Raw genomic sequence first — 9,492 nt, 5'->3', positions numbered from 1 at the left:
TCCAGGCAGAAAAAAAGAAAAATGACCAGACTCTGCAGTTGAGAAGAACTAGATGCATTCAAAGCATAGATGGTAGGTGAGGGTGACTAGAAAACACTGAGGAAGAGAATACCAAGCAAGACAGGGCAGTGTGGCCATGGTCAAGCCTTGGACTTTAAGAGCAAGGAGAACCTATTGAACAGCTTAAAGTACAGATGAGAGAAGATATGATTTTTGTTTTCTAAATAACAGGTTGTGTTTTGTTCTGTTTTGTTTTGTGCTAGGGATTGAACCCAGGGCCTTATGCATGTGAGGCAAGCACTCCACCAACTGAGCTATATCCCCAGCCCCTCTAAATAATAGTTTTATTGATATATATTCACCTACAATGAATTCATCTTTTTAAAATGTACAGTTTGGTGGTTTTTAATATGTTCATAGAGTTATACAAGCATTACCCCTATCTACTCTGGAACATTTTCATCACCTTAAATAGATACCCCACGCCCACTAGCCACTCCTGCTATTCTTTCCTAGCCCAGGATCCTGGCAACTACTAACACAATTCCTTTCTTTATGGGTTTTCCTTTTCTGAATACTTTTATAAAGGGAATCATATAATATGTGTCTTCTTATGTGTGGTTTCTTTCATTTAGCATAAAGTTTTCAAGTTTCATCTATATTATAGCATGTTTCCGGACTTCTCTCTTAATGGCTGAATATTCATGTATTATATAGATATACCACTTTTATTTATCCACTTATCTGTTGATAGGCATTTGTGTTGTTTCCATTTTTGGCTATTATGGAAAGGAGTGTGATAAACACACACACACACACACACACACACACACACACACATATATATACACACACACACACACACAAGTTTTTGGTGAACATATGTTTTCATTTCTCTTGTGCATATGTCTAGGAATGAAATTGTTGACTTGTGTGATAACTCTTCAATAATTTGCAAAACCATTTTCCAAAATAGCTGTATAATTTTACAGTCCCACCAGTAACACAGGGTGGTTCCAAATTCTCTACAGCCTCACGGACACCAGTTATCATCTATCTTTTTAAAAAATTATTATATAGAAGTCTTCTGAGTAGGTGTGAAGTACTAATCTCATTGAAATTCTGACTTGTATTTCCATACTGAATGATATTGAACATCTTTTTTTTTTTTTTTTTAAACATTGTGAATGTACTCAATGCCACTGAAGTAAGTGTGTGTGTGTGGTGTGTGTGTGTTTGTGTGTGTGTACACGTAAAATTATTAATATAATGAATTTTGTATTATGTATATTTTACCATAATTTTTTATTTTATTTTATTTATTTATTTTTTTTAAATTTTTTATTGTTGGCTGTTCAAAACATTACATAGTTTTTGATATATCATATTTCACACTTTGATTCAAGTGGGTTATGAGCTCCCATTTTTACCCCATATACAGATTGCAGAATCACATCAGTTACACATCCATTGATTTACATATTGCCATACTAGTGTCTGTTGTATTCTGCTGCCTTTCCTATCCTCTACTATCCCCCCTCCCCTCCCCTCTCTCTGCCCCCTCTACTGACATTCATTTGTCCCCCTTGTATTATTTTTCCCTTTCCCTCACTTCCTCTTGTATGTACTTTTGTATAACTCTGAGGGTCTCCTTCCATTTCCATGCAATTTCCCTTCTCTCTCCCTTTCCCTCCCACCTCTCATCCCTGTTTAATGTTAATCTTCTTCTCATGCTCTTTGACCCTACTCTGTTCTTAGTTACTCTCCTTATATCAAAGAAGACATTTGGCATTTGTTTTTTAGGGATTGGCTAGCTTCACTTAGCATAATCTGCTCTAATGCCATCCATTTCCCTGTAAATTCTATGATTTTGTCATTTTTTAATGCAGAGTAATACTCCATTGTGTATAAATGCCACATTTTTTTATCCATTCATCTATTGAAGGGCATCTAGGTTGGTTCCACAGTCTTGCTATTGTGAATTGTGCTGCTATGAACATCGATGTAGCAGTGTCCCTGTAGCATGCTCTTTTTAGGTCTTTAGGGAATAGACCGAGAAGGGGAATAGCTGGGTCAAATGGTGGCTCCATTCCCAGCTTTCCAAGAAATCTCCATACTGCTTTCCAAATTGGCTGCACCAATTTGCAGTCCCACCAGCAATGTACAAGTGTACCCTTTTCCCCACATCCTCGCCAGCACTTGTTGTTGTTTGACTTCATAATGGCTGCCAATCTAACTGGAGTGAGATGGTATCTTAGGGTGGTTTTGATTTGCATTTCTCTGACTGCTAGAGATGGTGAGCATTTTTTCATGTACTTGTTGATTGATTATATGTCCTCCTCTGAGAAGTGTCTGTTCAGGTCCTTGGCCCATTTGTTGATTGGGTTGTTTGTTCTCTTATTGTCTAATTTTTTGAGTTCTTTGTATACTCTGGATATTAGGGCTCTATCTGAAGTGTGAAGAGTAAAGATTTGTTTCCAGGATGTAGGCTCTCTATTTACCTCTCTTATTGTTTCTTTTGCTGAGAAAAAACTTTTTAGTTTGAGTAAGTCCCATTTGTTGATTCTAGTTATTAACTTTTGTGCTATGGGTGTCCTATTGAGGAATTTGGAGCCCGACCCCACAGTATGTAGATCGTAGCCAACTTTTTCTTCTATCAGACGGCGTGTCTCTGATTTGATATCAAGCTCCTTGATCCATTTTGAGTTAACTTTTGTGCATGGTGAGAGAAAGGGATTCAGTTTCATTTTGTTGCATATGGATTTCCAGTTTTCCCAGCACCATTTGTTGAAGATGCTATCCTTCCTCCATTGCATGCTTTTAGCCCCTTTATCAAATATAAGGTAGTTGTAGTTTTGTGGATCGGTCTCTGTGTCCTCTATTCTGTACCATTGGTCCACCCGCCTATTTTGGTACCAGTACCATGCTGTTTTTGTTACTATTGCTCTGTAGTATAGTTTGAAGTCTGGTATCGCTAACAGCCTGATTCACACTTCCTGCTTAGCATTGTTTTTGCTATTCTGGGTCTTTTATTTTTCCATATGAATTTCATGATTGCTTTATCTATTTCTACAAGAAATGCTGTTGGGATTTTGATTGGCATTGCATTAAACCTATAGAGAACTTTTGGTAGTACCGCCATTTTGACGATGTTAGTTCTGCCTATCCATGAACAGGGTATATTTTTCCATCTTCTAAGATCTTCTATTTCTCTCTTTTTTTTTTCATTGTATAAGTCTTTCACCTCTTTTGTCAGGTTTATTCCCAAGTATTTTATTTTTTTTGAGGATATTGTGAATGGAGTGGTTGTCCTCATTTCCATTTCAGAGGATTTGTCGCTGATATACAGGAATGCCTTTGATTTATGCGTGTTGATTTTATATCCTGCCACTTTGCTGAATTCATTTATTAGCTCTAATAGTTTCTTTGTAGACCCTTTTGGGTCTGCTAGGTATAGAATCATGTCACCTGCAAATAGTGATAATTTAAGTTCTTCTTTTCCTATTTTTATGCCTTTAATTTCTTTTGTCTGTCTAATTGCTCTGGCCAGTGTTTCGAGAACTATGTTGAACAGAAGTGGTGAGAGAGGGCATCCCTGTCTTCTTCCAGATTTTAGAGGGAATGCCTTCAATTTTTCTCCATTCAGAATGATGCTAGCCTGAGGCTTAGCATAGATTGCTTTTACAATATTGAGGTATGTTCCTGTTATCCCTAGTTTTTCTAGAGTTTTGAACATAAAGGGATGCTGTACTTTGTCGAATGCTTTTTCTGCATCTATCTAGATGATCATATGGTTCTTGTTTTTAAGTCTATTGATGTGGTGAATAACATTTATTGATTTCCGTATATTGAACCAGCCTTGCATCCCAGGGATGAGTCCTACTTGATCATGGTGTACAATTTTTTTGATATGTTTTTGTATCCGATTTGCCAGAATTTTATTGAGGATTTTTGCATCTAGGTTCATTAGAGATATTGGTCTGTAGTTTTCTTTCTTTGAAGTGTCTTTGTGTGGTTTAGGAATCAGGGTGATGTTGGCCTCGTAGAATGAATTTGGAAGTTCTCCCTCTTTTTCTATTTCCTGAAATAGCTTGAAAAGTATTGGTATTAGTTCCTCTTTAAAGGTTTTATAAAACTCTGCTGTATACCCATCCGGTCCTGGGCTTTTCTTAGTTGGTAGTCTTTTGATGGTTTCTTCTATTTCCTCAATTGATATTGGTCTGTTTAGGTTTTCTATATCCTCCTGACTCAATCTGGGCAGATCATATGACTTAAGAAATTTATCGATGCCTTCACTATCTTCTATTTTATTGGAGTATAAGGATTGAAAATAATTTCTGATTATTTTCTGTATTTCTGAAGTGTCTGTTGTGATATTGCCTTGTTCATCCCGTATGCTAGTAATTTGAGTTCTCTCTCTTCTTCTCTTCGTTAGCATGGCTAAGGGTCTGTCGATTTTATTTATTTTTTCAAAGATCCAACTTTTAGTTTTGTCAATTTTTTCAATTGTTTCTTTTGTTTCGATTTCATTAATTTCAGCTCTGATTTTAATTATTTCTTGCCTTCTACTTCTTTTGCTGTTGTTTTGCTCTTCTTTTTCTAGGATTTTGAGATGAAGTATGAGATCATTTATTTGTTGGTCTTTTCTTTTTTTAAGGAATGAACTCCAAGCAATGAATTTTCTTCTTAGAACTGCTTTCAATGTGTCCCATAGATTCCGATATGTTGTGTCAGTGTTCTCATTAATCTCTAAGAATTTTTTAATTTCCTCCTTGATGTCTTCTATAACCCATTGATCATTCAATAACCTATTGTTCATTCTCCAAGTGATGTGTGCTTTTTCCTTCCTTCTTTTATCGTTGATTTTCAGTTCCATTCCATTATGATCAGATAGGATGCATGGTATTATCTCTACTCCTTTGTATTGTCTAAGAGTTTCCCTGTGACATAATGTATGATCTATTTTTGAGAAGGATCCATGTGCTGCTGAGAAAAAAGTGTAACTGCTTGATGTTCGGTGGTATATTCTATATATGTCAATTAAGTCTAGGTTATTAATTGTGTTATTGAGTTCTATAGTTTCCTTATTCAACTTTTGTTTGGAAGATCTGTCCAGTGGCGAGAGATGTGTGTTGAAGTCTCCCATGATTATGGTATGGTGGTCTATTAGACTCTTGAGCTTGAGAAGAGTTTGTTTGATGAACATAGCTGCACCATTGTTTGGGGCATATATATTTATGATTGTTATGTCTTGTTGATGTATGGTTCCCTTAAGCAGTATGTAGTGTCCCTCTTTATCCCTTTTGATTAACTTTGGCTTGAAATCTATTTTATTTGATATGAGTATGGACACTCCTGCTTGTTTCCGAAGTCCATATGAGTGATATGATTTTTCCCAACCTTTCACCTTCAGTCTATGTATGTCTTTTCCTATCAAATGCGTCTCCTGTAGGCAGCATATTGTTGGGTCTTGTTTTGTGATCCATTCTACTAGCCTGTGTCTCTTGATTGGTGAGTTTAAGACATTAACATTTAGGGTTATTCATCAGGGTCTTTGCCTCCCCTGGCAGGAACGGCTGCTTCATGGTCTCCATGAGGCTCTTGAGGTCATGCTCCACGTAGTTCATGACAATATAGATCTTGTCCATGTTGCTGCCCACCACGATCTCCCTAACAGTGACGATGTTGGGGTGCTGGGCTTTGAGGATGGTATTGATCTCCCTCAGAGATGTGATCGGGAAGCCTTCCTTTTCCTTCTCCATCTTCAACCGCTTCAGAGCCACAATTTCATCTGTTTTCTTGTCCTTGGCTCTGTAGACCACACCATAGGTACCTTCTTCAATCCTGTTGAGACACTGGAACTCTTCCACACTCCGGCAGCCCTGTAGGGCTGGCAGGTACTTGGGCAACTCCTGCTTGAGCTCAATAGGCGATAGGGCTGGGGAGTCAGGCACGTAGTCCCCTTCGGTTGGGGCGCTGCTCTGTGGGGTCCCCTCACCCACTTCTTCCTCCCCTTCTTCACTGTCCCCGGAATCTCGGTCAAATCGTGACTCTGGAACAACCAGGACGTGGTTCTCGTCTCCTCGCTCTTCCTCTTCACTCATCTCTCCATCGCTCACTTCCTCTGCAGACTGCTCGGAGGCCTCCTCAGAATTGCTCCCAGTCTCCTCCTCCTCCTCCTCCTCCGACTCCTCACTGGTGCTCCCTTCCTCCTCCTCTTCCTCTTCTTCCTCTTCTTCCTCCTCTTCCTCCTCCTCTGAGCCCGAACCTGATTCTGCTGACAAGGACTCAGCTGAGCTCGTTTTCCTCTGGCTGTCACTGATGTCCTGGAGGTCAGACAGCAGGTCTCTTTCTTCCATTTTCTCTTCTTTCACTGGCTTCCTGCCGTCTCCAAGCTCGAAGCGTTCCCTTGGTGGCTGTGACGGGCTGCGGCTCCAGTGGCTGGCCTTCCCCTTGTCACTGTGGTCTTCCCGCACTGTGCAACCGGCCTCCCGCTCTTTGCGCTGCTCCTCGGCCCTGCAATCCCGCTCCTTCTGCTCGCGCTGCTCCTTCTGCTGCTCCCTCAGCTTGCGCTCCCGCTCCCTCTTCCTCTCCAGCTGCCCCAGGTGGTCCCTCTCTCTCCTGGAATGCTCGCGTGCCAGATCCCTCCGCTTCTGTCTCTCCCATTCCCAGCGAGCTTTATCCTGTTCTTCTGATGGCGTTTCCGACGCTCGTGTTCTCTTTCCTTTTCTTTCACTCTAGCATGCTTCCCCCCTTCTGCTCAATGGCTGCGATGCCTGCGTTTCTCTTTTCGTCTTTCCTGTGATGAGCCTTTTCTTTCCGAGACATCTGCTGGGGTGGTTTGATAGCCAGAGAATCATCTTCCTCTCCTCTGTCTTCCATAGAATCCTCACGTCGGAATTGTGAGTTCCTGATTGTAATCTCCATGCGGTGATCTCTCAGCTCCCCCTCCTCAAGGGAATCCTGGTCATCAGAATTTTTTAAGCGTTTTATCTCTGCTTTCTCCTCTTGTTCCTTCCTTCGTTTCTTTTCCTGGAGAATTTCATCTAAAGTTTTCACTTTCCAAGAGTCCTTTTCATCACCCATTTGAGTTAAAACGCCCAGCGCCACCGCCACCGCCGCCGCCGGTCCCGAGCCTGAGAAGAAACAGCTGCGGCGGGCGCCAGGAGCGTCGTCACTTCCTGCTTTGGCGCCGGATGATGACGCACAAGAGTCGATATTGAACATCTTTCCATACATTTCTTGGTGATTTTTACATTTTCTTAGGAAAAAATGCTCATTCAAGTTATTTGCTCCCTTTTTATTGGACTATTGGTCTTTGTATTTGAATTGGAAGAGTTCTTTATATTTTCTAAATAAAGTCCTTTATCTGATAAACAATTTGCAAATATTTCTCCTATTCTGGGGATTTCTTTCACTTATTTGATAGCATCATTTGATGCACAGTTTTTAATTTTGATAAAATCCAATTCACTTATTTTTCTTTTGTCTTTGTGCTTTTGATGTCACAGGTAAAGAGTTTGCCTAAACCAAGATTGCAAAGATAAACTTCTGTATTTTCTGCTAAGAGCATTGTAATTTTAGTCCTTATATTAGATCTATGATATATTTGAATTCATTTTTGTATGTGGTGTGAGAAAGAGATCCAACTTCATCATTTGCATATAGATATCTAGTCCTGGCTCCATTTGTTGAAAAAGATTATTATTTACCCATGAATATTCTTGGCAACCATACAGAAATCAATTGACTATAAATGTGAGAATGTATTGATGGGGTCACAATTCTAACTACATTTCCTAAGTCTGTACCATTCTGCTACCAAACAGTCCGGATAGTGTAAATTCGTAGTAAATGTTGCAAAATATGAGATTCCCAATTCTTTCCTTTTTCAATTTTTTTGGCTATTTTGGTTACCTTATACTTCCACAAAAATTTTAGATTCAATTTGTCAACTTCTGGGGAAAAAAAGCCACCCTAGGATTTTGTTGGAAATTGTCTTGAATGTATAGATCAATGGGTAGTATTGCCATCTTAACTTTTCCAAACCACGAAAAAACCCCTACTTTTCCATTTATTTGTGTCTTCTTTAATTTTTCCAATTTTTAAAATATTTTTCAGTATGTACATCTTGCACTCTTTTGTTAAGATTATTCCTAAATTTTCTTTTTTTTATATTATTGCAAGTGAAATTTTTAAATTTAATTTTGGATTATTTATTAGCGTTGTACAGATATGATTGTTTTTTGTATATCACATAACCTGCAACCTTGGTGACCTCATTTAATGGTTCCAATAGTGTGTATGTGCACATGTATATATGTGTGTTCCTTTGGGTTTTCTGAATAAAGATTATGTTATCTATGAATAAAGATAGTTTTACTTTTTAATAAGCATCTAACTACCTATTATATCTTTCTAATTGCCCTTTTTAGAATTTCTAGAACAGTGTTGAACAAATAGGGCAAGAATGGACTGTCCTATCTTGTGTCTAGTCTTAGGAATAAGGTTTTCAGTCTTTCAACTTTAAGTGCTATGTTAGAAGTATGTATCTTTATAGATGTTCTTAATCAGGTTGAGAAAGTTCCAATCTTCCTAGTTTTTCAGGAATTTTTAACATGAAAGGATAAGTACTTTGCCAATGCCTTTTCTGAATCAATGTAATAAATTACCATATTTTTTGCTATTTATTCTATTAATATGGTATATTTTATTGATTGATTTTCATAGAATAAGCCAACTTTACATTCTTGGGATAAGTCCTACTCAATTATGGTTTGTAATTATGCAAATATGTTACTGGATTCAGTTTGCTAGTATTTGTTGCAATTTTTTGGATTCAAATTTATAAAGGATATCATTCTGTAGTTTTCTTGTGATGTTTCTATCTGGTTTGGCTATCAGAATAGTACTGGTTTCAAAGAATGTGTCAGAAAGCATTTCCTCCTCATTTACATTTTGGGGAGAATTGGAAAAGGATTGATATTGATTGATTTTAGACATTGAGTAGTATCAAACAGTGAAGCCAGCTGGGCCCGGGCTTTTATTTTTATTTTATTTTTAAAAAAATTACTATTAGTAATTATTTCATTTATTTCATATAGGTCTATTCAGTTTGTCTATTGCTTTTGGAATCAGTTTTAGTGGCTTGTGTTTTTCTGGATATTTTTCAAGTTCATCTATGTTACCTGGTGTGCTGGCATACCATTGTTCATCATATTATTTAATGAAACTTTGTTTCTTTAATTTCAATATAGTGATATCCCTTTCTTTTCTGAATGTTTCAATTTGAGCCTTCTCCCTCCTTTTTTCTCTGAAGTCTAAATAAAAAAATTTCAATTTTATTAATCTTCTCAAATAAGCAATCCTTGGTTTCAATGATTCTTTATTGTTTTTGTAATTTTGTTATTTTCTTCATCAATTTATACTCTGTTATTTTCTTCTTTCTGCTAGCTTTGAATTCAGTTTGCTCTTTTGATAATTTCTATTTTT

The 9,492-nt window shown here is 37.8% G+C and overlaps 1 pseudogene; it reads right to left on the bottom strand.

Moving 5' to 3' along the window:
- Positions 1 to 5,525: 5,525 nt before the first annotated feature.
- Positions 5,526 to 7,121, bottom strand: LOC114095385 (cyclin-dependent kinase 11B pseudogene; annotated as a pseudogene).
- Positions 7,122 to 9,492: the final 2,371 nt, after the last annotated feature.

Source organism: Marmota flaviventris, chromosome 5 (genome assembly GCF_047511675.1).
Source record: "Marmota flaviventris isolate mMarFla1 chromosome 5, mMarFla1.hap1, whole genome shotgun sequence".
NCBI lineage: Eukaryota > Metazoa > Chordata > Mammalia > Rodentia > Sciuridae > Marmota > Marmota flaviventris.
The sequence above is the reverse complement of the archived record's forward strand: the minus strand, read 5'-3'. Positions and strand labels throughout refer to the sequence as shown.